The sequence below is a fragment of the Telopea speciosissima genome, chromosome 1 (genome assembly GCF_018873765.1).
Source record: "Telopea speciosissima isolate NSW1024214 ecotype Mountain lineage chromosome 1, Tspe_v1, whole genome shotgun sequence".
Taxonomy (NCBI): Eukaryota; Viridiplantae; Streptophyta; class Magnoliopsida; order Proteales; family Proteaceae; genus Telopea; species Telopea speciosissima.
Genome location: NC_057916.1, coordinates 31,750,240 through 31,773,785, shown reverse-complemented (window position 1 = coordinate 31,773,785; position 23,546 = coordinate 31,750,240). Strand labels below are relative to the sequence as shown.

At 43.3% G+C, this 23,546-nt stretch overlaps 1 protein-coding gene across 1 annotated transcript in view; it reads left to right on the top strand.

Moving 5' to 3' along the window:
- The first annotated feature begins 14,065 nt into the window (after window positions 1-14,065).
- The window catches only part of LOC122669190 (flowering locus K homology domain-like), a 29,176-nt gene continuing 19,695 nt past the window's right edge, over window positions 14,066-23,546 (top strand). The window contains exon 1 of the mRNA XM_043865886.1: window positions 14,066-14,246. The gene's annotated coding sequence lies outside the window, so the exon portion shown is untranslated. The remainder of the gene's footprint in view (window positions 14,247-23,546) is intronic.

The following is a 23,546-nucleotide window of genomic DNA, read 5'->3' as shown; positions in this document are numbered from 1 at the left end:
ATGACTTGGGGTTTTGTCTTGGGATTCAAGATCGGTTTGGTCCTGTTGGTCTGATCAAACCGGTTCGTGTTGGTTTGACAGGAGAACCCATTGTTTAATACCTTAAAGGGTATTATAGGAAGTTCACCTATGGTAAGGGTAATTTCGCCTTAAAAGAATTAACAGCAACTTAACTGCACAGACCTAACGGAGTGGACTAAGTTGAAATAAAAACATAAAATAAGGGTAGTCTGTGATATTTTTCCAAAGTTTGGTATGTCCGTGATATATTGTATACTTACAGGGGGTGTCCGTAAAATTAACCCTACTATTTATCTTGTTAGATTCGTTAGTACCAACAAGGGAGTCCATGATGGCAGAGATGGAGGAGTGGGATGCTTTAGAGAAGATCATCAGGTCATCAGCAAAGGCCAAATGGGAGAGATTGATCTGCTTGCATTTAGGAAGAGGGGAGATGGGGTGGAGGGTTTTGGTTTGGAGGCTCCTGGATAGGACTTCTAAGGCAAGGGAGAAGAGGAAGGGGGAAAGGGGGCAACCTTGGCTAATTCCAACTTTGGAGCGGAAAAAGCCAGCGGTGGAACCATTGACCAAGACTGAGAAGGTAGGGGTGGAGATACAGGCATAAATCCAGCGAATGAAAATTGGAGGGAAGCCCATGAGGGAGAGCACATCACAAATGAAATCCCAACGGATGGAATCAAAAGCTTTGTGGAGATCGATTTTTAAGAGAGCAGCTGAGGAATACGATTTGCGGTCAAAGCCTCTGACGATCTCAGAGCAGAGGATGATATTGTCCGCAATGCTCCGGCCAGCGATGAAGGCTGACTGGTTGGGACTAACAAGGGAGGGGATGACCGCCTTGATCCGATTGGTAAGAATTTTGGCAATGAACTTGTAGATGAGATTGCAGAGGGAGATGGGCCGAAAGTCAGTCAGGGAAGTGGCCCCGTCCTTTTTAGGGATAAGGCAGATGAAGGTTTGATTGATCTGAGCTAGCTGACCAGGCTTGAAGAAGAAACTGCGGATGGCTTTGATGATCTCTCCTCTAGCAGAGTCCCAACAACTGAGGAAGAAGCCCATACTGAAGCCATCAGGGCCCGGAGCCTTGTTGGACTTATGGGAAAGGATAGCCTGGGAAATTTCGTCATCAGTGGGGTTGGCGATGAGGGATTGGGAGAGGGAGGGGGGAATGAACTTATCAATGAGAGCTGGGGGAATAGGGGAAGGGGGGGGAGAGAGGGATTGAAAAGGGTGGAGAAGAAAGAGGAGGCAGCCTCTTTGATTTCAGAGGGAGAGGAGAGAGAGGACCCATTAGAAGCAAGAAGGAGGGTGATGAGTTGGAGTTATGCCTAGCTTTAATGGATCGGTGGAAATAGGCAGAGTTCGAGTCACCTAGCTCCAACCACTTGGAACGGGATTTCTGGTGAAGGAAGCTTTCCTTGGAGAGGGAGAGGGAGGAAAGCTCTTCGGCGAGGCGCTTCTCAACTGCGGCTAATGTCTGGTTAAGAGGGTCGGACTGGAGCTTGAATTGGACTTGAGAGAGATCGGAACGGTAGGAAGATAGCCTGGAGGGGATGTTACCAAAGGTGGAGAGGTTCCACCTTCGGAGAACAGATTTGGTATTGCGGAGTTTGCGAGCCAGGGGGAGAGAGGGAGAAGAAACCAGGATACGCCAAGCTTTCTTGATTGTGGACGGGTAGAGGGGATGGGAAGTCCACATATCAAAGAACTTGAAAGGTTTGGGGCCAAAAGAGGAGTAAGGTTGGAGGGATATAAGACAAGGGCAATGATCAGAAAGGCCCTGGACTAGAAAGGAGGCATGGGAATGGGGGAGAGAGGAAAGCCACACTTCATTGACAAGGAAACGGTCAAGCTTGCAGGCGATGCGATCAGGGCCCACTCAACGGTTGTGCCAGGTAAAAGGGGAACCTGACTACTGGAGATCATCAAGGTCGAGATCCTCATTGCAGTCATTGAAAAGGTTGACCGCCATGAGGTCCATGGGCCTGCCACCCAGCTTCTCAAGGTGAGAGCAGACAATATTAAAGTCCCCTCCGATTCCCCAAGGAAGAGAATCCATGCCGGGCTTAAGGAGGGAAAGGTCGGCCCAAAGGGCAATAAAATCAATGGCTAGGTTGAAAGCATAAACCATAGTAAGAAAGAAGGGAGAGGGGGAGCTGTGAAAAGAGAGGCGAAGATGGATAAACTGGGGCGAAGATTGGGTAGAAGAGATATGGAGTATGGAGGGATCCCAAAGAACCCAGATCCGACCAGAAGGCGTGTGGATGTAATTGGAAAGGAAGGACCAGGAGGGAGCGATAGAAGCAACGATGCGGGAGGCTTTTTCCTGGAGAACACGAGTCTCAAGGAGAGCACAAAAGGAGGAATTGGAGGATTTGATGAAAGAACGAAGCTCGAGATGCTTGGCCAAGGAATTGAGGCCACGGACATTCCAGATAAAGCCAGACAGCATGGGAACTAAGTGAAGGGGGGCAGCTCAAACCTAGGAGGGGTGCTCTTGTGTCGCCTACGGGCATAGGCGACCGCTGGGCTACTAACTAAAGGCCTACGAGAGGGGAGGGGCAACGCCACCTCAAGAAGGAAAGGGTGGAATCTGGCGGATAAGGACAGCTGGGTAGGGGAGGGGGGGATAAAGGTGGAGAAACAGGGGGGTGATGGTGAGGGGGCTCAAAAGGAGAAATGAGGGGTTCCGAGGTGGATCGAGAGAGGGTTCGGTGGGAGGAGAAGGGATAGGGAAGGGGGTTGGGGTAGGATTTTTGGTAGAGATGGGCTGGGGAAAGATGGGTAGGTTGTAGGTAAAAAAGGATTTGGGCTGGGTAGAAGCGATCGGGTGGGCCAAGGGAATGGGTTGAGAGGTGGAGGTGTGCCAAGGAGATGGGTTTAAAAGAGGGTGGGTCGAGGTAATGGGCTGAGGGTTGGATATGGGCCGTGAAGATGGGTTTAGAAGAGGGTGGGCTGTGGAGGGTCCATTAAGGGGGGATAAGAGGGCAGTGGAGTCACGTGTGGGGAGCCACGTGGAGCGGTGGAGGGGTGGGGGTTTGGAAGGAGGGGGGGTAAATTTGTAAAAGCAGGTTGCAAAAGGGGTGGGGGCTTAAATAACGACAAAGAGGGGGGGGTTATACCTTTTCGCAGGACCCAATTGCTTTTCATGCGAATGGCAAAGATTTTGGTTCGAGGAACTCGCAGAGACCAAATCATGTTCGCAGTCATCCAAAACAGTAAAGGGAGGGGCTTCGATGGGGATACCAAGCTCAGACAAATCCTCAGATCGCGATGGGAGAGGCGACATCAGCGTCAGTTCAGGGATCCCAGGCAGCAGGTTATCAGCGGCAGCGTCTTTTTCAGGTTGACCAGAGCGACTGTCGAGAAAGGTTGCAGAACCAGTCTCAGTGTTCAGGCCAGCAGCCAAATCAGAGAAACCAGCAGCAGGAACTGAGGTTTTCAGTGAGGAGGGCTGCACACGGCGGAGCTTAGGGCGACTTGAACGACGGCGGCGGGAGGAGGACCTTCCCCGTCTGGGCGCAACAGGGAGGATATCCGGAGCAGACGCAGGCGAAGTCACAGGGGCAGGCGTTGAAGCTGAAGCGGGGGCAGGCGCAGTCACAGGGGCAGGCGCTGAAGCTGAAGCAAGGGCAGTCTCAACGACAGGAGCTGGAGTGTTTTCAGGGTCAGAGACTGCATCGCAAGCCACCGAGAAGGGAGACATAGGGTTGGCTTCCAGCAGGGCTCCGAGGGAAAGAGGGGCAGCAGCGACACAACTGTTGGAAGAGTGACCAAACGTCTTGCAGTGTTCACATCGAGGAGGCATCCATTCGAACTTGACGGGCTGAGCAAAGCTGAACCCATCATCTTCAACTACGGTGATGATGGAGGGAGGAGCAGACTCAGCGGAGACCTCCACGCAGATCCGAGTGAAGGAAAGGCGGTCCATCTTGAGAGTGTGAGCATCGGTATGCAGTGGGAATCCAATGACGAAGCCAAGACGGCTGAGGCAATCGCGAGTACAATAGTGGAGGGGAAGACCAGGGAGAGTGATCCACAAGGGAACAGTGCTGAAGTCCCTTGTGGAGCAGGAGATAAGGGGTCCATTGCCGGAGGAAGATAGGCAAGAATCCAACCATCCAGGGGGCTCCATCGAGGACTCGGCCTTTGGTCTCATCAGAGAAAAAACGAAAAACAATGACCCCGGTGTCAAGGAGGAAGGTTTCGAAGGAGCCCGCAGGTTTCCATTGTTTTGAGAGGGAGGCTTTGACTATGTTAAAGGGAGGTCTGGGCCCAAGGAAATGACCAACCAGGCAGGAGTTCCACTTTGATATTTCAGGGGAAAGGAGAGAATCAGGACAATGAGCAACCGGGAGCCCATTTTCAAGCTCAGGGGGGATGAAGAGTAGAGATGAGTCAGCAGAGGGGGGTGGCTGGAAAAGGGATGACCAGTTTTTGGTACAGAGGGAAGGCAGTGGAGAGGGAGGGGCAGTTGGAGACGGTGGAGACGAGGAGGAAGGAGGGTGAGATGCTGAAGAGGAGATAACCGGAGGCAGGGGAGGGGGGGGGAGACGGGGGGATGACTCATCTCATTGGCAACATAATTCCAAGGGGGGGGGGGCACTAATTAGATCCTTGTTTATAAGTCTTTTATTGTTTCTGCATAAAAAGTTATCTTGTTTAAGGATAATAGGATCTATACTAGTCATTAGACATCAATATGGAAACAAAATGTTTTCTTGTCAAATAGGAGATAGCACTTACTGACCTGATCCTCTGACCTTTTTTCTGGGTTGGGTTTGGCTATTTGAATGTCATAATGCAGTTTAAATTCAGGTGGGCTTTGGGTTGGTCATTTTTCTGACTCAACCTTGACAGAGACTGATATAACCTGATTCTTAGAGATGAACCTCAAAGCATGCCAGTTTTTCACAAGGATTTGGTTGTTGACACTAACATGTTTATTTTCAGATGTTGCTAAACATGGACACTAGACACTTCATGGTTTGATCTTTTCTTTTTTTGGTCTGGATGATTTGGGGGGTGGGGGGCTGGGATAGGTCTCCATGTTTTGATTTTGCTGGCATTATTACATTTTCAGGATATTTAAATTTCTTAGTAAAAAAGGCCATACCCAGTGCACGAGGCTCCCCCGTCTAGCAGGGTCTGGGGAGGGTCAAATGCACGCAGCCTTACCCCTGTTTCCAGGATTTAAATTTCTTAGTATCTACAATATTTCCTGTGAGGAAATTTAGCACAAACCTGGGGGTTAGGTACATTGGACCTCATTTTATTCCTGTCTTCACTTTCTAACAACTAACCACTTGTCTGCTTGCCTGTCCCAAAAAGAGGATAGAGGAAAGCATATCTTCCCTTGTGGATCATTCCAGTCTCTTTTATGTGACATGTGAATGCTGCTTTTACTTTGTATATAAAAAATAGGTTGCCTCATTGAACTTAGACCTTTTATAAGATCTTTGGGGTGAGGGTGTGTTAGGATGCACTGATTTCAGAAATTGTGCCTATCCCATGCCTGGGAAAGACACTCTTTTTGGTGTTAGAGATCAATATTAAAGGAAGAATTTGTGTACTGGACTAGCCTTTCTTCGTCACCCAGTTGAACAAATGAAAATGACTAATGTGCATATGCTCCTACCTAGTTCTCTCAAAGTATGGCCTCGAATAGAACTGTTTGGAGGACAACGATCCATATTGCCGACTCCATTTAGGTGGGATTTTCCTGAGTTTCTGTCGATGTTGTGCTTTTTTCCTTTTATTATTATTTTAGTTATTTTCTTTGCAAGGACCCATGTAGCTGACCCCATTTAGTTGGGATAAGGCTTGAGTTGTTGTTGTTATGGCACCTAGTTCCCCCAATGATTGTGTTTCTCCTGGATATTGTGAATTTAAATGATTTGGCTGCATGGTTAGGTACCCTTTTAGGGTGCTGCTGATTGCCTTGGTTCATCATGTTCCTCCTAAATGTTTGTAACTAATGGTAACGAAGTCTTACACTGAAGCACTTTTTTCTCTCTCCTGGTTCTAGTTTGTTGCAGTATTGAATTCAAAAAAATAAAAACAAAACTGAGAGCTATGATGAAAAAAGAGAGGTGGAACCCTCACAAAACATCCTTGGCACCTCAAAGAATGCTCAACCAATCAGAGCTGATGGTCGGAAGAGAAATACATGCAACTAGATACATATTTCTTCAACAGTAAGTTGCATGCAACAAACATGTCCATAAAGGAATTTAAAGTGAACTGCAATGGCACTCGGGAGGTCAGTAATTTGTAAATTCTTGAGGGCTTGGTGCTGCCCCTGTTAGTTTTGATCACCTTATCTCAGCTTATACTAAATGGTTATGGTAGTGGAAGATTCTAATATTTGGGATCAATTCAGTTGCCTAGTGTTGTATCTGTGATAGTTTTTGGTGCATGCGGTCAGCCATGTTCAACCCCTGATTGGGGTGTCTCAGGTCGGATCTGGCTCCTCTACTTTCGCCTGCCCGGTACTGCCGTGCGCCCTCACACACAAGTGCGGCGGAAAGTACCACCTTAGCTCGGACAGGGGTAAGGCGGTACATTTTTCCTTGCTTGTGTGTGGGGCGCACACGGCACTAGGGGCAGGCAGAAGTAGAGGAGTCGAATTGGAATCAGGTCACTCACACTCCCCCAGCCAAGGATGCAAGCAGGTTGGGCTGACCGAGGCCCAGCAGATCTGAAGCTGTTCTTCACTTCGGGCTCGGGCGTGGGCCTAGTCTGTATCATGAAAACTGCTAGAACTGAATCAATCATGAGCTGGGCTCAGGTTGGCCCGTTTAGTGTTCAATGTTGTAGGTATTTTATGATGGAAAAGCCTAAGAGACATCTAATTTAAGAACTGCCACATGGTGGGACATGGTTGGATACATGTGGTAGTTAACGGTTCATGGTAGGGTTTTGATCAGCTCTAAGCTCACAAATATCTTTTTTTTTTTCAAGCTGGGTTCTCATAAGTCTCGCGATAATTAACCTAATTGATTGATGACATACAACCATCCCCAAGTCTTAGGTTTAGGTTTAATTGTTTAAGCTTGGGTTCTACCATTTAAGGTTTAAGATTCAAAGGTCGAAGTTTAAGATTTGAAGGAAAAGTGGTTTTAAAACTTTGAGAATCAACAACATAAATGGCTCTTTATATGCGTAATGGATGGCTAGATTCGATTGCGAGATTTTTTATACCTACAAATAGTTTTGATAACAATCACTTCCAAAGAAAATCCAACATACCTATAGGTTGGAGGGTGGAGGGGGAGAGAGTGATTGTAGAAAAATATGAACCTAAATGATGCAGAAAAGAATGGAAATCACAAATAACAATCACACAATCGAACAAAACAATTTATATGATTTTGTAAGATTGTCTACATCTACAGTAGATGAGATCTGATTTACTATCAATGGACAATAGGGTTACAATTGCTCGTCCTCACACCTCCCTTAAATTGATTAGAAAGAAAAATTGTTACAAATTTATAGCAAAACCCTATACAAGAATTTTACTGAGATACTCATATAGCCCTAAAAAATTTCTCAGGGGTTGCCGTCCCCGAAACCCCCTCAATAGATCCATTAGTTCATTGAAGCCCCGCCAATAATGTGCGAGGTGGGCCAATTCCTCAAAGCCTTTCCTATGACCTCTTAATGGCCCGCTAGAATCAATCCACTTATGTAAGAGATGGAATACAAGACATCAAACCCCACAACCCACAACAATGACTAGGGTCAAAGTTATCTTGGTTTTTGCTAAGAAGAGAATCTCCTCGATGCCCCATCTCATTATGTCAGGAGGAGGAATGCTTTGTATCAAACAAGTGTCAAATTTTTTTACTAAACATCAATCAGATATTGATATATTTTGTTAATTTAGTATTTTCTTTTGTACTTTAGTCATCCATTTATTTTTGTAGTAAAATAGAACAACAAACATATGATTTGAGATACAAGTATAAAGATATGAAATCTTAAATGATAAAGAACTCACTAACAAGATAGACTTACTCTACTTGCAAAGCACTTGAATTTGAACACCAATTTGTTACTGCTACTTGATCCAATGAACATCGAAGTGATGATGGGGCTCAGTCGTACCATTGGTCACTATCCTTAAGATTCCATTCACTCTCTTTGGAGCAAAAAAGTTCTTGTGAAATCCCCAATATGAAATAGTCCCTTAGGTCCTCCAGTAATTGTTGCACTCACTTATTAGGTCACGCCAGGGCACTTTTAGGTTATGTTCAATCAACCAAAGAAATAGAGAAGAAATAACTCCAAAACAGTATGTAACATACTAGAACAGAGAAAAAGAGACAGAGGGAGATTTAGGAGGTAAGAATACTTAGAATGATCTCTTGAAGTGCAGTGGTGTCTCTCCAAGAAAAGACACAACAAATGTCATTGTTATCGACACCGAATAGACACTGGCCAAAAGAATACTTAGAATGATCTCTTGAAGGGCAGTGGTGTCTCTCCAAGAAAAGACACAACAAACGTCATTGTTATCGACACCAAATAGACACTGGCCAACATATTTTGAGGTGTCATTGACGTTGGTTGCAAGTCGGCCGGTGTCGGCTGAATTTTACACGTCGGACATAAAGTGGAGCGTGTCGGTTGAGATTCCAACAAACCCCAACACCATTTGACTTCTGTCCGGCACATAATGCACCTTGGCAAGGTGGAAGCCAACAGTGAAAAAGTCCTATTTGATGCTGGCCAAGAGGAAAGACTAAAATATAAATTTTAGTCCAGAGCAAAAAATATTCACATGCTCTAAGGCCTTGCCTCGCCTCGCGATGACCCAACCCGATTGTGAGAACCATTGGGTAGACCATGGGATCATCACGTCATCCTCCACCTCATTGACACAAGATGAGATGAATCAAAACATATAGTCGCCAGCTAGTTTAGGGTTATAAGACCCACACAAACAAAAAGTTGACTCCATGACCTATCAAGTGGGGGAATCAGTTGAACCATCGGTATAAGAACGAGTCAATGTTACGATCAAGGGAAGGTGTTAGGTCCCCAGTCTGTTTGTTGAAAATCAGTCTCCCTGTTACTTGGCTAATTTGTATAACACATGCACAAATTACCCTAAAAAATAAAATGAGATATATGATACAAAGAGAATCAAGGTTTAGAAACCATATGTGCCTAGAGGTTCGACTACAAAACAAAGGTTAATATGCTTCTTTTTTTTTGTGTGTGAAAAGATTAGTATACTGAATTTAAAGAACAATATACAACACATATATGACCAAAGGGACTCAAATAGTAACCCTAAACATATGAAAAAGATGAAGGAAAGAAAACATGAAAAACAACATGCTATACACGCATGACATGAGAGTAAACGTGAAAGTGACATAAATCCACAAATTATCATCATGTGGCATTTCAAAATATAGACAAGAAAGCATATATGAGAGTCATGGATAAACCGAGAACACATGAAAAATAATACACTATCATATGCTACATGATTCTACCACATGGAAGCATGGAGAATAAAAGAGATGCTACACTAGGAGAAATAAAATACCAAGGGAGAGAACCTTACACAATATTATGTCACATGAAGCAAATAACGAGATAACTGCCACTGAATCATCATGAAAATGAGGAAAAACAAAAAATAGCAAATCCTAGACTAAACATGCAACCTAAACTAGATATATGAAAGAAAGATGAATAAAACGTGGCATGTATAATTAGGGAAACAATGCAATCTAAACAACATGCTAAAAAACTGATTAGACAATGGTGTATGATCACTGCATATAAAGGTAGGGTCACACTCCCTTTAGATATGCAAAACAAGCAAAGAAGGAAAAAAACACAATGAAGACGATGGAACAAAGGGTCTGGAACTTCACCTTATTGAAGACTTGCTAAAATACAATGTTGGAGGCTGCTCTTGACTTAGTAGAGAAGCTTCAACTTGGATTCTAACTTGCCCACACACTTAGGGCTTTTGAATATTCTCTATTTAACACTCTCTAGCCAAGGAGAGACTCCACATGCTAAGAACTCATCAAAGGATGCCAAAAGATCAACCCAAGATACCCTTTCAACGTGAGAGGACTTTTATTTATAGATTTCATGAGGTCTACCACTCTCTTAACATGTTTTAGGGTCCCACGACCCATCCTAACCATTCATGTAGGTTGTTGCTCATCTATGGTGTCAATGAGTGCCAACACTCACAACCAATAGGATTTGAGCAAGTAACCATGTTTATTATGTCCTAGAGTCACTTTGGGGGCCAAGGAATGAACTAGATTGGTTCATGGCCTCCAAGAACGGATTAGAATGTGTGGAAGCGATCAAATCCAAAGAAAAAGAGAGTCCATGCTTATCTGGGAAAATCCCAGAAATCAACATCGATAGGGCTCGTGTTGACATCGAATTTCACAAGCGTCGACATCAGATCAAGTTCTCATTTTCTCGAATAGAATCTTCATTCTGTCAATGGAACACCCTAACCAACCAACACATTTAAACCATTATTCGTCACATTGAATAAAGCCAATCGATAGATTAATTTGTGGATCAAAACCAGCTTGATGTTGACTCGAGGCTTTTCTATCGATTCTTCTTGATATATTATTGTTCCGTTTTGGTTGGTTCACTTCTAAAATGGGCAAGTTCCTAGTGTGACTAAGCTAGGTCAAGCCTATCCAGTATGTATCTAAAGTCTTGGAATGCCTATAACTACACATGTCCGAATCAAATGATTCTAAAGGCGTTTTTTTTTTTACATATTTTGCATATTTTCCTTTGGTATGAGAATCAAGGAATACACTGACTAGCAGGGATTGCCTCAAGTGCAAACCCTAGTCATCAAAATGGAATATTTTTTCCGAGTGAGGAGCATAAATGGACATAATTCCATACCAAATTTGGATACAATAAAATAATCCATCATTTAGACATATCGACAACTTTCCAGATTGAAACAACAATTTGCATCAAATTACCCCCAAGGGCATTTCAATCATTTTCATTGATGATTTTATGAACGTGTCAAGAACGGTGGGAAACTCCCCAAATCTACAAATAGAAGACCACTACACCTGAAGGGATATTCATCATTGTCAGAGTAGCCTCTAGGGGTGACAAAATGAGGGTTCTACACTGATTCGACCCTACCCAACTCGGTGCCTATGCGTGTGTGAAAAACACCCTAGACCAACCTCGAACATGTGGGAGGAGAGTTACCTCTCTTTAAGAAACCCTACTCTTATAATTCTCATTTCTATATATAAACCTCTCATCATCCTCTTTCATTTTTAATGTGAGAGTAAACTTTCTATGCAAAAAATGTTTTACTAAAAGGCGACTTCCAAAATATCAAAGGAAACAAACCTTATGGAAGGGAAACACCAAAACCAAATTTTCAAAAGGCTAAAGGTATTTTGTAACTTCTATTTAAACTACATTTTTCAACAATTTCAATTATTTTCTGAAGTTTTATTTTCCATTAGATTTTCAAAAACTTTATTTGCCACTTGACAATTTTGTTGGATTGAAACTTGAGATGAGAAGGGACCTTTAACAACCCAGAGTTTTTTCGGTCTATTAGTCTATCCTACTCAAGGGCCCACAAGCCAACTACAAGCAAAGGGGGAAGGCTAAGACAAGCCCATAATCTACAACTAGGGGGGCGGAGGGGGAGAGGGGTGCCTTTTTGGCACAATATGCAATCCAGCAGAGTCGATCCCTTGACCTCCTGGGGGGCATTGCACTCAACTTGGAATGCCTCCAACCAACCGAGCTAGCTGTTGTTTGCCATAACAACCCAGAGTTAAAGGGCAAAATGTATAAGCAGTTAAACACCATAACTGTTCCCCCCCCCCCCCCAAAAAAAAATGATAAATCCTTTGTTTTGTTAATGTTCAATCCTCTACAGAAGCTTCATCTTATTCTTGTGCAACCATGGAGAAGGGGAAAATTTAATTTAACCTCTAAATTTGCTGCTGGTCTCAATCTTCATATCATCACTTTCTCCTATCCTATTTTTCCATCATCTTCTTGCACGCTTCCATGGGAGAAGCTGATAGATCAATGAAACAATGCAAGCGTATCAAATCCGACCAAATTGTCTAGTTCTAAGCTTCTATTGAATCAACCCAGAAAGAACACCACATAAATGAAATTTTCGTTGTCGATTCATCAAATAATACTAAATTAGTTGAAGAAGCTACATAATGAAATAAAATGGGTAAGAGATCGTTGCCGGGTTATGTAACCCCTACACAAACACCGGGACCAATGAGATTGCATGTAGGGGTATATCCATGGTTGTGATTTCTTATTTTATAGGGAGGGGCGGAGTGGTAAGTTTAGCATTCATGTATTTAGGCATAGGGGCTCTACATTACCAGGTGGCGTTCTTTTTCCCATATAAAATATTTGGTTTCTTGTGACCCCCTAAGTTGTTGGGGCTTAATTAGCCTAATCATCATGAAAAGAGGGACCTATAGAGGAAGACGATGGGGTTTCTTTAATTTTTTTTGGGAAGGGGTTTGTTGCCAAGATGTGTGGCCTTTGTGCTAGTGTAGGGCCCAATGGGAGCTTGCGTACGGGCATCCAAGGGGGAGGGCAAGACGATCATTTCATTGTCCCTTGTGATAGGGCATTGGGCACTGTCAAACAACGTTCTTTTTCCTTTTTTTTGAGGGTTTTTAATAAAAGGAAAAAGTATCTTTTATCCGCCAGTGGACAACATCCTAGCGCCCTCTTTATTCTCCACACATGAAATGATCTCTCTATCCCATATTTACAAAACCATTTTATTGCTCCTGATTGATTCCTCCAGTCTCTCTGCCCACATACCCTCCACCGGTTGCTTAGAAATCCCTTGCCCTTATGAGGAAAGAAAAAAAAGAAGGGTTCTCTACATTGATGTGTTGAATCTATGTCAGCTCCTTTCTCTCTCTTCCCTGCATCCCCTATCTAGCTATAAACTGTTGTTTGCCGCAAGCTCAAATACTATACAGAAAAAAAAAGGAAAAAAGAGTACTTCCTAGTCGCAGACGATCACTTGCTATTATTCATATTAAGGATGAAAGTGACGACTCCATACCCTCAAAGGAAGAAGTACAGGGAAGATAGGCTTTAAGCCGTTTTTTCGGTTTTTTGTATTGTAGCCTATGCCCAGACACAACCCCCTTGAATTGACTACCCCGCCCATTACAAAATGAAAAATCCCTCTGATTGATGCCCCTACATGCCCTCCCTCTCGTTAGCCCCTGTGTTGGTGCAGGGGTCACACAACTCGTTTTGCTTCCCAAAAAAAAAGTGCTTAAAATCCTTTACGGTGCGGGCATCTTGCAGTGCATTACAGTGCGGGCTTGAAGGCTTGACACGTGGAAGAAGCTTCATCCAATGGTGTGAACTCGATGCAAGGCAGTTTTTTTTTTTCTTTCTTCTCGAGCTTGGCACCATTGGATGTCGCAACTTCCACGTGTCGAGCTCTGAGGCTCACACTACAGTGCACCACAAGATTAGGGCACTCTAGAGGATTTTTTTTCCCTTTTAACCCAAAAAGAAAAGAAAATAAGGGCATCAATTGATCAAATTGAGGAGACGTGATTATGTGACTCACTTGTAAGTGGACCCAAGTGGACCCACTTCTTGCGTGAGGATCCAGAGCTGGAATAGATGGATGAATTTTTCACCCCCACTCGGATCTTTATTGTCTCCATTTATTTGCCCCTCCATTTCCTCCATTATATCTCATAAGGGAGCAAAAATGACCACCCTATCCCCTGCCCGAACACACTGCCCAGGTGGGGTCCACTCCCCTCTCCCCCCTCCCCCCTCCACCCTCCCCCCTATTAAATGTAATGGAAGAAATGGAGGGCCAGATAACTGAAGATGATAATTTTCCCCCAGGGGTAATTTTTTTTTTTTGGTAAACCCCTAGGGGTAATTTAATCATCGGAAATGCTAGGGTTCTCATGTCAATACCACAATACAAAGTTTCTTGTTTTGGGACAAATATTGTCTGTTCGTCTCAAGGCTACATCACCTAATCTTAGGCGCCAGCTCTCTCTCTCTTTCTCTCTCTCTCTCTCGGGGTAAACCCTTGGAAACAAACAGGAGCTATTTGGTTTCTCATCGTCTGCGGTCTCCTGTCCGCCTCATACGGCAAATCAGCCAGTATTATCTGTAGAGAGCTCTATTCGTAAAACCTTGTAAGGGACTCCCACTCACTTGGAAGTTCTTAGGGTTTATTGTTAAGACTTTCACCGAAGCTCTTTGTGCTTCTTTTGAATTTCTTTTGTTTGCATGCTTTAATTCTTTACGTGCTCTTTGGAGGCTTTCTGTAGCTTGCTTCCGCTCGCCCTTTCTGTTAATATGACGCAACTGTGGGTTTTATCCTTTGCCTCTCAGTGAATGGGGCTACTCAGGGTTGTAGGTGTCCAGCGTCCCGGGATTTAGATTTTGGGGGATTTTGGTATTCTGGGTTCAGGGTTTTAGTGAAACCAATGATTGTTTGGTGTTTTTTTTTTTTGGGTTTTTTTATATATAATGTTCTTTCTATTGGTTTCTATTTTCTTTTATCCTCTCTATCCCCCCCCCCCCCCACCCCAATTTTTTCAGCGGTTCCTTGTTGGTTATTCTTCAGTAGTTGGGGTTTAGATATTCCTACTTAGAGCAGATTATCGGTTCATGTGATGCCACTGTTTTTTCTACGTACAGTGTGTCCGGAGCGGAGATATAGCTACCACATTGAGTATTATTACAATAAGAAGTTTGGTGACTTAGAAGTCTGAACTTTTATTAGTGATCCTGTTGGTTGCTGTTGTCTATAATTGGATATTGGTTGTTTCATACCCAAAAGTTTTAATGAATATCAATGTAATTTTCTAATTCTTATGCATTTTATTTTATTTGTATATGACTACTTCATATGTATGAAATGAAGTATGGAAAGTATCTGCAAAGAAAGATATTTATGAATTTAAACTAGATTAAACAAATTAAGTAGTAATAGAAGTTTAAAATATTAAGTTTTATGCTTCAAGGGTTGTCTACTTATGCTGTGTGCAATCTTGGCCAATTTGATCATTGGTGATAACTCAGCATTAGTCGTTAAATTGGTTATGTGGGAGGGTAGAGTTTCATGGAGGTTGACACACCTTATTTGAAATTTTGAAGGGCAACATCCTTCAGGCTTCAGCAGACAGAGTAGCATTTATTTTCTTGATTTCTATGGACTAACACACCTAGACCAACCATATTTTTGAACCATGCAAATCTTGAAAAAGGAATCACCTTCAACCACCAAAAACTGCTTGTCAAGGGTTATGGAGAACTTAGTATGGAAAAAAGAGAGACTTCAGTTTGCATTAACAGATGCACTGCTCCAATATGGCCTAGAAAAAGTTCCCCTGGGAACCATCTCTAGATGTACCTCCAGTGCGAGAGTAATCTGCTTTCCCAACAAACATCCACAAAATTTTGAGTTTGGTGGAATTCACTAGTAGGGGAGAGTGTAAATAAGTAGTTAAAGTGTGAGAAGGAGAGTTTATTAAATTATTAGCCTATTACGACTTGAGTCTATTGGGTATTCCATTCAAGGTCTCAGTTGAGGTCTATTGACCAACTAGGACAGTGTGAGGTGATAAATTTTATCCTCCAAACGAAGGGGGGTCTGTCCTGGGGCCCCTTTTGAAGACCTTTGTATGCTTTGCTTCCAATTTGTTGCTATAAAGTTTTTTGGTGCAACTTTTTTCTGCTTGTTTTACCTAGGAAAGTGCTCAGAGGATTATTTCTCCAGGAATATCATGAGATGCCTACGTGCAAGGGTGTTTCGTTTGGTGCAGGGGCAGAGCCTGGATTTTTCCCCTGTTTGAGGGAAAGGGGAGCAAACCATACAAACTAAGGCAAAGCTTTGAGAACCAGAATCAAGGTTTTATCCTTGCCACCTACGCAGCCTCTCTATCACATTTATCTTGCCATAAACAGCTGATGCTTTAGGGCTTTAACCTAATGTCTGACCATTTTGGCTTAATAATTAGTAGTTTGATGATGGTTTAACCATTCAATCCAACAGTTTGAATTGTCTTTTTTCCCCTCCTTTTTAGGGGGAAAGCTTGGGGGAGGTGGTAGAGTATGAAGGAGCTATAAACCCAGTTCTCTTAGGATAAAACCCTGCAGGCTTTACGCCTTTACCAATGCAACACAGAGGCACCTTCTTCCTACTATTAATGGTCAATGGGTTAATGTAGTATAGGCACCTCCTTCCTATTATTAATGGTCAATGGTTTACTGTATAGGATTTAGAATATGTTGTTTAAAGGTTGGATTCTTACACAAGATATAGTGTTAGACTAGTGGTTAAGCATTAAATACCAATTTCCTGGTCTTGAAATGAATTCTGTTCACCAGCATACTTCTATAATATAATATTTGAAATGGTATACATGGCTAACCACCTCATGGCCCAATTGTCCACCCATCAAGCTCAAACTATCCAGAATCCCAGATGATTGACTATTGATTGGTTTGTTTTGTCTAGACAATACATCAACATTCAATAGTTCACAAAAGACCTCCAGCCATTAGGGTCAGAACAATCGTATCACAATCTAATTACCTAATCCATCAGTCAATTGAAACATAAGGAATGTACATACTATTTGCACTTAATGATTAGGATTTTCTCCTGCATGTAAGTATTTGACCTATATTGAGTACATACTACATAGGTAATGTATGTTGGGGAATTTTTTTTTGATTTAGGGGGGGGGGTTGTGAATCGTGACCGGCTTATAATTTGATAAATAACACTATTCACTTGTTGCTTCTCCCCACTTCCGTTCCCTCAAGGGGGAGTGTGCGTGGCCAACTCACATTGGGAGGGGTTTGGCAACTCACTTGACCAGATTTGCAGCACCTTCCCCCTCCTTTGGATTGTAACATCTTAAACACCAAACTTAGGAGTTAGATTCTAGGTTTAGGAAATAAGAAGGGAGAAGGAAGTGATTGGAGGAGGAAGAAGATAGCAAGAGAAGAGAGAAGAGAGAAGAGAGTGTTTGGGCTGTAATCGATTGTGAATGGAGAGACTTCTCCATTCACCATATATTCATTAATCACAACTAATATGGAATTACATCCACCTCCCTGGGGAAGTAAAAGGGAAATAAAGAAATAAAGAAGAACTACATAATAAGGTAACTAGTGATAGAACTAGTTCCTAAACTTCCTCTATTACATGACTTCTAACACTCCCCCTCAAGCTGGAGAATATATATCATGCATTCCCAGCTGCTTAGGAAGGAACTAAACTGAGGAGAGCCAAGAGCTTTGGTGAAGATAGCTGCCAACTGATCACCAGTCTTCACAAAAGGAGTACAAATACAACCAGAGTCTATCTTCTCCTTGATGAAATGCCTATTAACCTCAATGTGCTTAGTCCGGTCATGTTGCACAGGGTTGTGGGCAATACTAATGGCAGCCTTGTTGTCACAGTACAGTCTCATGGGCCCTTCAGGGCCAAACCCCAGTTCTTGAACAGGTCTTTTCAGTCAGATGAGCTCACACACTCCATGTGCCATAGCTCTAAATTCTGCCTCGGCACTAGATCTGGCTACAACATGCTGTTTTTTGCTCCTCCATGTGACTAAGTTACCTCCCATAAAGGTACAATAGCCGGAGGTAGATCTCCTGTCTGTAATGGAACTAACCCAATCGGCATCTGTGAAACCTTCCATTCTCAAGTGGTTGTGTCTTGCATACAACAGTCCTTTCCCTGGAGAGGACTTCAAATACCTTAGAATGCGATACACATCATCCAAATGGCCACTCTTGGGAGCATGCGTGAATTGACTGACAACTCCCATTGCATAAGAGATAGCTGGCCGAGTCATAGAGAGATAGATAAGTTTCCCCACTAGCCTTTGATACTTCCCTGCATCAACAAGAGAGGGACCACAATCCTCTCTTAGTTTGTGATTCTGCTCAATAGGAGAGCTAACTGGTTTGCAGCCTAACATCCCTGTCTCTGTCAGCAGGTCAAGAATAAACCTCCTCTGACATATGTTGATCCCTTTCTTGGTCCTTGATACTTATTCCTAAGAAGTACTTCAAGGGACCCAGATCTTTGATCTCAAATTGCTGTGCCAGGTAGCTCTTCAATTTACCTATCTCAGCTGTATCATCTCCGGTGACCACGATAATGAGAGCTGTGATACCATTACTCCGCTTGGAAAAGAGAGTATAATCAGCTTGGCTCTGGGAATATCCATTATTCAGAATGGCCTGTCGGAAGTGCTCAAACCATGCCTTTGGTGACTGTTTGAGACCATATAGAGCCTTCTTAAGGAGACAACTTTCCCTTCAGCTGAGGGCATCTTGAAGCCTGGTGGAGTTTGCATATGCACTTCCTCTTCCAAATCACCATGAAGGAAGGCATTCTTCACATCCAACTGATATAAAGACCAATCTTTGTTGGCAGCTAAGGATAAAAGAACTTTTATGGAGTTATGCTTGGTCACAGGGGCAAATGTCTCCTGGTAATCAATTCCATAGACTTGGCTGTACCCCTTGGCCACCAACCTTGCTTTGTATCTCTCAATACTGCCATCGGATTTATACTTGATTGTATAGACCCATCTGCATCCAACTGGGACACGCCCTTTGGGAAGGTCAACAAGTTGCGAAGTACCATTCTTCTTAAGTGCCATCATCTCTTCAGACATGGCTTGGCTCCACTTTAGGTCAGACATAGCATCAATGACATTCTTGGGAATGGAAGCAGTAGAGAGAGCAGTAATAAAGGCAAGGCCTGTAGGAGAAATTGTATCATAGGAAACAAACTGGGATATAGGATTAGTACAAGTTCTTTTCCCTTTCCTAATAGCAATAGGAAGGTCCAAATCAGTTGGAGGAGAAGAAATGTCATCTGATTGAGAAGGATGAATCTCAGGATGTGGATCTGGATCTGAAGAGGACTTTTGGTAGGTCTTCTTTCTTGTATTATGTAAGCCTTCACCTTTTTTGTATGTAATGTGGTAATCCTTCTCCTTACCAGAACCACTTTCAACAACCAAATCTGTATTCCCCCCTGGTTGATCATTAATCTCAACTACATCTACAGTCCTGTGTTTTCCAATGTCAAGCAGAAAAGGAGATGTAGGCAGAGGAGAAAGGAAGAAATCATCAGTAGCCTGTTCACTCCCACAATTCTCCCCCTGAAGAGGATGCTGAGAAGGAACAAAGAAAGGGACAGATTCAAGGAAGGTAACATCCAGGAAATGAAACTTCGGCGGGAAGAAGGATGATAACACCTGTACCCCTTGGTAGTAGAAGAGTACCCAAGAAAGAGACACTTAAGAGCTTTGGGATCAAGTTTAGTGCGAGCAGATTTGTGAACATGCACATAACAAACACAACCAAAGACTCTAGGAGGAAGAGAAAAGACAGAGGCCTTAGGAGATAAGATGTCCATGGGAGATTTGTAGTTAAGAAGCTTGGTAGGCATACGATTAATGAGAAAGGAGGCGGTTAGAAGAGCCGCAGACCAGAAGGTCTTGGGGACATATATGCCCAGCAAGAGACTACGGGTGACGTCTAGGAGATGGTGATTTTTCCTCTCAGCAACCCCATTTTGTTGGGGCGTGTCAACACACGCTAGCTGATGGATAATGCCATGAGTAGTAAAGAAGGCTTGAAGGCCACCAAACATGTACTCTCCCCCTTTATCAGAACACACAATTTTGATGCGGGTCTCAAATTGGGTAAGAATCATTTGGTAAAAATTCTGAAAGGCATCACAAACATCACTCTTATGCTTCACAAGTACAGTCCATGTGGCACGGGAAAAATCATCAATAAATGACACAAAGTAACGATAGCCAAATAAAGAAGTAGTAGGGGAAGGGACCCACACATCAGTATGCACAATATGAAAAGGAGCAACAGTTCTATTACCATGATAAGGATATCAAGACCTACAATGTTTGGCAAACATACATGTTTCACATTGAAAAACATGAGAAGAGGCAATAGATGAAAATAAGTGAGGCAACTGTTTCCTCATTACAACAAAAGATGGATGGCCAAGACGGCGATGCCATAACATAACAGAATCCACAGAACTACTATCGTTTCGGCCACACACATAGGAATGAGCTGTGGGTAAAAATGGATCAAAAAAGTAGAGGCCTTTCTCCTCACGTCCACTACCAATAATTCTCTTCGTTACCAAATCCTGAAAAAAATAGTGAGAAGGAAAAAATGTGACACAGCAGTTGAGAGATTTAGTCAGATGACTCACAGATAGAAGATTCAGAGTAAGGTTAGGGACATGAAAAACAGAAGAAAGTGAAATAGATGATGTCATAGGGATATTACCCTTACCAGATATGGAGGAAAGGGAGCCATTAGCTACCCTAACCTTGTCCTTACCAGAACAAATGGTATTGGAATCATAATAATGAGACGTACCAGTCATGTGGTCTGTGGCACCCGAGTCAATGACCCAAGACTGGGCGGCAGTGGAAGCTGAGGTGGAGACCTGCAAAGCTGAGGATGATGAGGATCCAGCCATACTAGATGTAGAAGATGTGCTCAACTGTGACACAACTCTGCGAACCACTGCATCCATAAAGGTGGAGTCATCCTGTGGGGCATCAACATCAGTCGCCGCTGCGGAATGAGCCCGAGCTCCCCCTCTATGGCCACACGACCACGTATACCAGGAGGACGACCATGGAGAGACCAACACCTATCCTTGGTGTGTCCAGTACGACCACAATGATCACATTTAAATCTGTCTCGCCCAACTCCACTGGCACCAACTGTCTCTACAGTACTAGCTTCCTCACGGTTAGGCCCTGGGCCTCTACTACTTCCACGGGTGTCTCGAACAGAACTAGAATTGAGGGCTGACCTCTTAGATGGTGCTGGTGGTGGTGCCATAGTAAGTCGCCTGGTCTCTTCACTCTATAAGTAACTACAGACTTCACTAAGAGAGGGAAGGGGAGACCGGCCCAACAGCTGGAGTCTAACTGGCTCATAGTCAAAGTTCAAACCACTAAGCAAAGAGAAGACACGCTCTTTTTCAAGAGTCAGATACACCTTGGCTTCATCCTCTGGGTTGGTCAAATGAAGGTCTCTGTAATGATCATACTCTTCCACAAGACTAAGGAACGCACTGTAGTACTCAGAAATAGTGCTGTCACCCTGTTTCAATGAGTGGATTCGTTGATGGAGCTGATAGACCTTGGTAGTGTCACCCACTCTGTCAAAGGCCACAGAGACACTGTCCCAAATAGCTTTGGCAGTTTCCTTCCTTATAAATCTTCTCCCAATCTCGGGTTTCATGGAGAAGATCAACCAGGTCATAACAATAGAATTTTCGGTCTCCCATTTATCAAAGGCCGGTGAACCAGCTATGGGAGCCTTGATAGCACCTGTTATATATCCAAGCTTTCCCTTACTCCTGAGAGAAAGTCTCACAGAGTGTGACCAATCTGGGTAATTAGTACCATCAAGCTTCACAAAAGAAATCTGTTGATGAGTACTCTCATAAGCCAACTGAGGGACAACAGTGGGAGGCTGAGAATCAATAGTACCAAGCACAGATGTATCCGAACCAGCCATGATGGATACCAACAATAAACAATATCACCAAAGGCAAGTGGGAAGTACACACTCAACCCAAACAAGCAAGAAGTCCTACAAACAGCCTAGGATAGCATACTGCCGAAGCAGTCCTAGCAGCAAATGTCTAAGAGGACTTAAATCAAACACTTCAAGTGCATTAAAACATCAGGCCTCACACTCTTCAAAGAGTAAGAACAGCTTACACAAGCTCCAAGATGTAGTCATAATCACCTCTCAACCAAACAAGAAGCCCAATATATCCTAAATGTAAGAACAAGAGAATACAGCAGTATTGGGTTCACCTGGGCAGCAAAAAATCACCGCAAAAATGAGTACTGCTCAATGGAAAGTCTCATCCATCAATGGGAAACACAAAGGCCAGAAATAGGACCCCTATACGATCCTAGTGGGCTGCTCCAACAGCCAAACCCATGCTGAAATGGAGCTGAGACATGGTTTAAATCTGCAACTAGCGGAAATCTGGGCAGAATAGCAGTCCAACGAAACTGAGTTATGCTTCAGTAGTGCCTTCATCCATCAAGGAAGCACACATGGAGCATAGAAAGGACCCTTGTATGATCCTATTGAACTATTCCAAGCTCCAAAAAACTGCCGAGAAAGAGAAGGACATGGCCTGCAAGCAGCAGCTGGCGGAAACCTTCAATACAGCTTCAATGGAGCTTCGCAGTGGTTCGAAAACCATCTTCAATCACCTAAATAGATTGTAGAAGACCCATTTCATATCTCTTCAGCAAGAGGTTTACATAGGAACCTCTTCCTTGAGATCCTTTGAGTTCTAGGATCTCAAAGAGAGGGAAAAAAATAAGGAAAGGAAGATGATAGGACTCTCAAACCTAAAGCTCTGATGCCAAGTTAGATTCTAGGTTTAGGAAATAAGAAGGGAGAAGGAAGGGATTGGAGGAGGAAGAAGATAGCAAGAGAAGAGATAAGAGAGAAGAGAGTATTTGGGCTGTAATCGATTGTGAATGGAGCGACTTCTCCATTCACCATATATGCATTAATCACAACTAATATGGAATTACATCCACCTCCCTAGAGAGGTAAAAGGGAAATAAAGAATATTGTTAAAGGCTTTGATAGGAAGAATCACTCTCCTTCGTTACTCCTGAAGATCGACATCCACAAAGCTTTTGATTCTCTTAGATGGGACTACATTGCTCAAGTGTTGACTCAGATGGGGTTTCCTGTACCCTTTGTTCATTGGATTAGCTCTTGCATCTCTTCCCCAAAGTTCTTTGTCTTAGTTAATGGCAGTCCGGCAGGGTACTTTGGAGCTGATGTGGGGATTCGGCAAGGATGCCCTCTTTCCCCCTACTTGTTTACTATTGCCATGGAAATCCTCTCCAGGCAGATCCAGCTTTGCACTGACCAGTAGCTCATCTCTCCTATGCCCAAGTGTAAAGGGCTCAAGCTCACCCACTTGGCCTTTGCAGACGACTTGATGATATTCTCCAAGGCTTCGCTTGCCTCCTTAGAGACTATTTTACTTTGTCTCTAGCAATTCAAAGAGCTCTCAGGTTTGCGCATGAACCCATCTAAGTCCCTCATCTTCTTTGCTGGAGTTACTGAGGCTGACAAAGCAACTTTCCTAGCCATCTTTGGTTTCACTGAAGGTCAGTTGCCTGTCAAATACTTGGGGATTCCTTTGATCACTGCTAGACTTTCTGCTCATCACTGCACCCCTTTGTTGGACATAATCCGTAAGAGACTTCAGCTATGGAAAAGCAAGCTTCTTTCGTATGCTGGCAGGCTAACCCTCATTAGATCAGTTCTAGAAGCCTCATATATCTACTGGTCGGGTATCTATGGACTCCCTCAATCTACTATCAAGGCCATGGAAGCTCTTATGGCTTCATTCC